The sequence below is a fragment of the Paramormyrops kingsleyae genome, chromosome 10 (genome assembly GCF_048594095.1).
Source record: "Paramormyrops kingsleyae isolate MSU_618 chromosome 10, PKINGS_0.4, whole genome shotgun sequence".
NCBI classification, from domain to species: domain Eukaryota; kingdom Metazoa; phylum Chordata; class Actinopteri; order Osteoglossiformes; family Mormyridae; genus Paramormyrops; species Paramormyrops kingsleyae.
In genome coordinates, this window is record NC_132806.1 from 810,821 (window position 1) to 816,820 (window position 6,000).

The window sequence follows — 6,000 nt, forward strand, 5'->3', positions numbered from 1 at the left end:
CTTGTAACTTGTAATGGAGTAATTTATACAGTAAGGTATCTGTACTCTTACTCAAGTATGGTTTTCAGGTACTCTTTACACCTCTGGTGCTAACCACCCTCTGCCAATCAGCAGCTGGTGTCAGCTCGGCCCCTCCCCAAAACCCTCAATGTCTATGTGCAACTTAAAATTGAGAAGTGGGCACTGGCACCAGAGGTAAGGCTGTGCGATCTTGCTACACGCTCTGAACCTCAAACTCGCCTGAAACATTCCGAGACTCTCTCTCATCGGCCGTGAGGGGAGCTTCGCTACTAATCGTTTACATTACCTGGTGACGCAGCTCGGTGGACGAGCCTTCTAACCCAGGTTACTAAGTGATACTGGTAATTAGTGAATTCCATTTAAGTCTCACATTAACAGACTCACGGGGATACTTCAATCGAGTTTGGAGGAGCCGACCATTCGGCATAACAATTGGTTAATAATCAGCATTAAATAATAATTAATTAAACTTTAATTAATTCAAACATATTGGTGGAGATATTAAAATTTACCTGAGCTAATAATTCCTACACCACCCTCTTTGCATAGTGTGCATGGATGCTAGTCATGCTCAGGCATCGCTAGTGGACCCGCAGACTGTCCACTGTACCTCGATGCCGGAGAAAATCCGTGAGCGGAGGCTGAGAGTGGCCGTGGCTAACAAACAGGCCCCGGGCCCGTCCAAAGCCACTCCCCAGGCCACTATTACCCATCTCCCGTGAGCTTCTACGAGCTGGGCGGATATGATGGAGACTGAATCCCCGGACTTGACTCCTCTGTTTGAGGGTTTACCCTCCCTAGAGGCCGGAGAACTGGGTGACGAGGACGCAGAGGGTGACGCCAACTCTGACCTCCTCGATATGGGTGATATAGAGGAAGAGGAGGAGGATGACTCCACCTTCCCTGCCCATCAGTCCCAACCCCCTAGCACGACAGATACAGGTTCTCAGGCACACTGTAACCTGTATGAGGTCTGCAAGCGGGCAGCAGTTATGCTGGGTATACCCTGGCCCGCAGCTCAGGATGCTGGGGGGGCAGAGAGGGACCTGTACGATGGGCAGAGGCTCCCACCTGTGCAGCCCTCAGCACGTCAACTCCTTCCTGCAGCTCCGGCTTGCATGAAGGAGATGAGTCGCTACTGGTCCAGCCCTTTTAAGAGCAAGCTTGCCACCAAGGGCTTCTCTAAGCTGGAAATCCAGGGGATGGAGGAGCTGGGGCTGGCCAAACCCCCAGCGGTGGAGCCTTCAGTGGCCTACCACCTCCACCCAAACCGCCACTCTATCTCTGCTTCATCCCACACTTCTCTGCCCAGCAAGATGACCGCGTGACTGCATCCACCTTCCAGAGGATGTACACTTACTGTATGCTGCACAGTTCTCTGAATGCAGTTACATTGCTATCTGCATATCAGCCTATGACCCCACCAAAGGTCTTTTTGGCCCAGCCCTGGACAGAATGAGGGAAACCAGCTCTCTCAGAAAGCAGGAGGATGAGGCTTTTAACCTCTGTCTACCTCACAAACAGCTACCTCGCCCCCCTGAGACAGCCAGATCCAGCTTTGCAGCGAAAGGGAAGCAGGCTGGGGCCAGAGTCCAGCGTCCAGCTCCAGGTGGACAGCAGGCAGCTGAGCAGCCAAGGGCGGCTAACCCAGGGCCGTGGGGGAAGCACTCCTTTGCAGCTGTTGCAGCAAGGAACCGTACGCCCCACCCCGGCCAAGGGAAGAAGAAGCGGGCCGCCTGCTTGGCCCCACCCACCCCCTCCTTCAAAGAGGATGAGGTTGGGGGCAGTCAACCCCTGTGTTCTGCTTTCAGTGGCCCCTCTCATTCAGGGTCTCCTCGAGTTCAGGAAAGCGAGAGTTCGGTGGCAAAGTGTCACCAAGCACTCTTTTTGTGTCACCAAGCACTTTTCAGTTCGGGGGAAACAAAAATAAAGTGTGCATTGTCGCAGCCAGGCCCAAGAGCGCCTGGCTGCAGACACTGTAGGTGTAGAGCTCCACACTAAGCGGAAACACGTCACCTCCACACTAAGCGGAAACACGTCACCTCCTCCACAGTAGGTGGAAACACGTGATCTGCATAGATTCAGTGGAAACCGCGCAAGTGGATCGTAAAGGTTGGTACAGAGTCATTCATATACAAATGTGCTGTTAGTAATTTAGTAATTCTAGTAATCAACTAGTCTGCTTAAACTGATCATGTTGGCACTTTGTATGCGTATCAACATGGAATATTTCAAACGAAGGTCCTTTTTAAACTTGTTTTTTTTTTATCATGCTCCATGGCAGAGAAACACACCGATGTTTGTTTCCTGGCCCTGGTTTAAGTAAGAGAGCTGGATTAAGGGCTTCTGTGAGCGACATTACCAAAAATATCTCTAAACCACATTTTGCATTAGAATGAGTTATTGTTGGAATATAGTGGTCAGTTTCAAATGTATTTGTTTTTTGTTTCCTATTGAACAAATTCACTTCACTACTTTTCATTGTCTGTAACATCAATGTATATTGTTCCATTTATTGCATATTGCGCTTTATTCATGTCTCTCATTCCACCTGCATCGACGTTGTAAAGTGCTTCAGAAAGAGATTTATATATTTATAAATACTTCTATTCTTCATTCTTTTCTCTAACGCTTTTTTATTGCCCAGTTTTTAGTTGGCCTTTGTTAAATTGTATGTGTTGTATGTCAATACATACGTATGTCACAATTAAAAGTCTTGTAAAGTATCTTTTTGTATAGACCTTTCTCCCCAAATCTTCATTTGGTTCTTTCATGTTATTCTGCTAAATCTAATTATCACGAAGCACAGTGGTTTTAAACAGTAATTGTTACCAGTGTAACATTGAGAAATCACTATTACATGCTAAGTGTAATGTGTTATTTCTGCTAAAACCTGAACTGGTTTCTTTTTTTTTTACATCCAAAATGTATTTGATCTCATAATTTCAACTTAATCTGTTGTCTAGTACATTTTCTCTGCTCCCTCAATGTGGTCAGAAGAATAAGGGTCTCGGCACTTTGAAGAACATACAGTAGCATAAAGTAGCATCAAAATAGTTCAAATGTGTATATGGTGTTTATCTTCTTTTCTCTCTGTTTTAGATGCACATATCAATCTGTGATTCTGCCTCAAAGCCTGTTGCAGGAGACTCTTTCACTGCCCTCTGTGCCCTACTTTCAGCCCTACAGTCAGGGCAAAGACTGAGGAACATATAAATGGACACATTAAAAATGCTTTGCCTTTCAAAGGTATGTTGGTATTAAATATAGTTTATAGTTATAGTTATAAAAATAGTTATATGCACTTGTTTTCAGAACTTCTGTAGTGTCTTTGTTGACTTAAAAGTTGCTATCACATTGTACCGTTCAGTGCATTCATCAGCAAGAAAAAGCTTGTTTTTATTAAATATATTTTTCTTTCCTCTTCACCACATTGCTTGATGGCACATGTGATCCATACCCTTTTGCTTTTACTATAGAGGATTGGATGGTCATTATTTTATTTATGCTTTTGTTAACATGTACACTCTGTTAGATAAATTGATTGCATTCTATATAACTACGTTTAAATTACATGTGTTTTTTTTTCTCTCTTACAGACAAAATTATATGCCGGTGCAGGCTGCCATGTAGGAGGACAGGACACTTTCACTGCCCTGTCTGTAACAGGACAATTATACGGCGCTGGGATATGGCAAGACATTTATTATCATGTCAGCATTCTTCAATACCAAGTCAGCCACCACTGTCAGGACTACTCCCCGCTGCACTATCCGAGGAGCCCCGTCACCCTCCCGCTGCACTCTCCGAGGAGCCCCGTCTCCCTCCCGCTGCACTCTCCGAGGAGCCCCGTCTTCCTCCCGCTGCACTCTCCGAGGAGCCCCGTCTCCCTCCCGATGTCCTCTGTCCAGTGTCTAAACAGTCTTCTGAACCTTTGGTAGAACATTCATATGCTCTACCCTCTGTGCTTAATGAAACTATGGCTTATGGGAAGTCAATAAGAATGAAATGCCCTCACTGTGGTCTTAGTCTTCTTAAAAAAAACTTAAAGGCTCACATGATGAGGAGGCATTCAAACAGATCACTGGATGTTTACCTGTTTGTCATCTGCAGTGTGTTTGTGTAGATGAGACTACTGGCTTATTTGCTGTGCAGAGAACTGGCCATGGGTTTTCTGTGCCAGTTCACGTTCAGAGGAAAACATGGGGGAGATCTCACAATGTCAGATGTGAGCTGGAGGAATGTCAGCAATATCAGTTGCTGGCTCAGCGGAGCGGACTAGGCTACAGTTTATGTGAGCACATTCGCTCACTAGATTACTGTAGAGAAACTGTGAAAGAGGTATTTCTTCAAGAAGCTATTTTGATGGAAATGGTGGTCCTGAAATTCTTCGGAAAGGACAAGGCTGCGGCATGCTTAAGGAGACAGAAAGCTGCCCAGATGACACATGTTCCACTTTGTGTGAGGGTAGATTTTGGTGGATCCTCCTCACAGATATGTTTCTCTGTACTTGAGCCTGAAATACAGTTTCTGCCGTCTTAGCAGAATATTTGTGACTTACAATGCTCAGAGGAATACCTGGCATTGTGCTTGTGCAAAGCCACGAATATCATGCCCTCATAAAAGCATTGCTAAATGGCATCTCTTTCAGACAGAGAGAGACCTCTTCCAGTCAAATGTGCCATCATCAGGCCCCCCATCACTGATGACTCAGGAGGGTTCTTCCTGTGAGGACAATGCTGCTGCAAGGAAAGGAGTATCCACTATATATTTAAAGAGAAAAAAATTCCTCAATCTCTTCCAGAAGATGTCATGTCACAGAAAATGGAACATCAGAGACAGCTCATTCCTTTTGAAACTCTGTGCCAGGTGTGCCCAGACTACCCTAAACTTGACGAGGCTGTTCTAATTACTAATAAAGCAAGGATTGTCAGCATGATGGGAATGATTGAGAGTAAGTTGTAATGAATCAGATTAAATCTCAGTGTGTAATTATGACTTATAATTGCTTCTATACTAATGTTTTGAAATTAATGTGGTTTGTCTTTAACAGATGTTTCAACATACCACAGATTGTGTCCTCAGTGCCACATGGTGTACAGATCAACGATGCTGTCTTTAGATGAGAGTTTCACACATTAATAGGGTTTTCAAAATCTAGTGTTTAACATAAAGCACCATTAAAAATCAGTTTATAAATTATGCCAACCTGAAAATAAAACTGAAATTGCTATGTATGACACACTTTAACCAACTGGGAGCATGTGACTGTACTTTTACATTTTGTTGTGTCCAGGCCGTGTTCCTAAGGCCGTGTTCCTAAGGCTTGTGTACTTAAAGTTGGTGCTATTAGCAAATAGCATTTCACACCCATCATGATGATGTCTGTTAACTTGTGAATGTAATTGTCTTGGAAAAAGGAATCTTGCAGTGAAGATCATTCCAGGGCAGTGGTCAGAAAAAAATAGGTTTGACTTGAAGGTATGTAATGGTGTGAGTGTATGGTGAATTACATGAATTACACTAGTCGTCTTTTAAGGGATTTTATTAATGAACCTTTATTTTCTCTGTAATAAAGGGTTTTCCGAGCCAAGACTTTGGAATTGACTGTGGGATCTTCATGCTAATGGTTATTTTTCTGTTATTCAGTTTTCCTTGAGATTTATACAAAAGTTAAATTAAGCTCCAAAACAATTTAATTTTTATTTTTTGTCCCAAACAGTCTGCTCTCTACGTGGAACTGGATGCACCATTTGATTATACTAGAGTAAGTATCCTATTTCATTTGAGAGCAATGGAGTCTTGAATCTTTTGAAAGTTGTTAAACAAGTTTCATATTGATATTTTACAATCAGACATGCCCTACTTGCGGAAATGGTGGTGCTTGCTGTTGATGGAGAACTTTGATCTCAGGAGGTATTTATATTTTGGCTTCTGTGCTATATTGTCTCAAGGTTTAGACACATTAACAATATCAAA

At 43.6% G+C, this 6,000-nt stretch overlaps 1 long non-coding RNA gene across 1 annotated transcript; it reads left to right on the forward strand.

Moving 5' to 3' along the window:
* The first annotated feature begins 4,149 nt into the window (after positions 1 to 4,149).
* Positions 4,150 to 5,786, forward strand: LOC111840025 (uncharacterized). The gene is made up of 4 exons (XR_002837269.2): positions 4,150 to 4,975; positions 5,442 to 5,502; positions 5,600 to 5,650; positions 5,744 to 5,786. It is a non-coding gene; the product is annotated as an uncharacterized lncRNA (long non-coding RNA).
* The last annotated feature ends 214 nt before the right edge of the window (positions 5,787 to 6,000 follow it).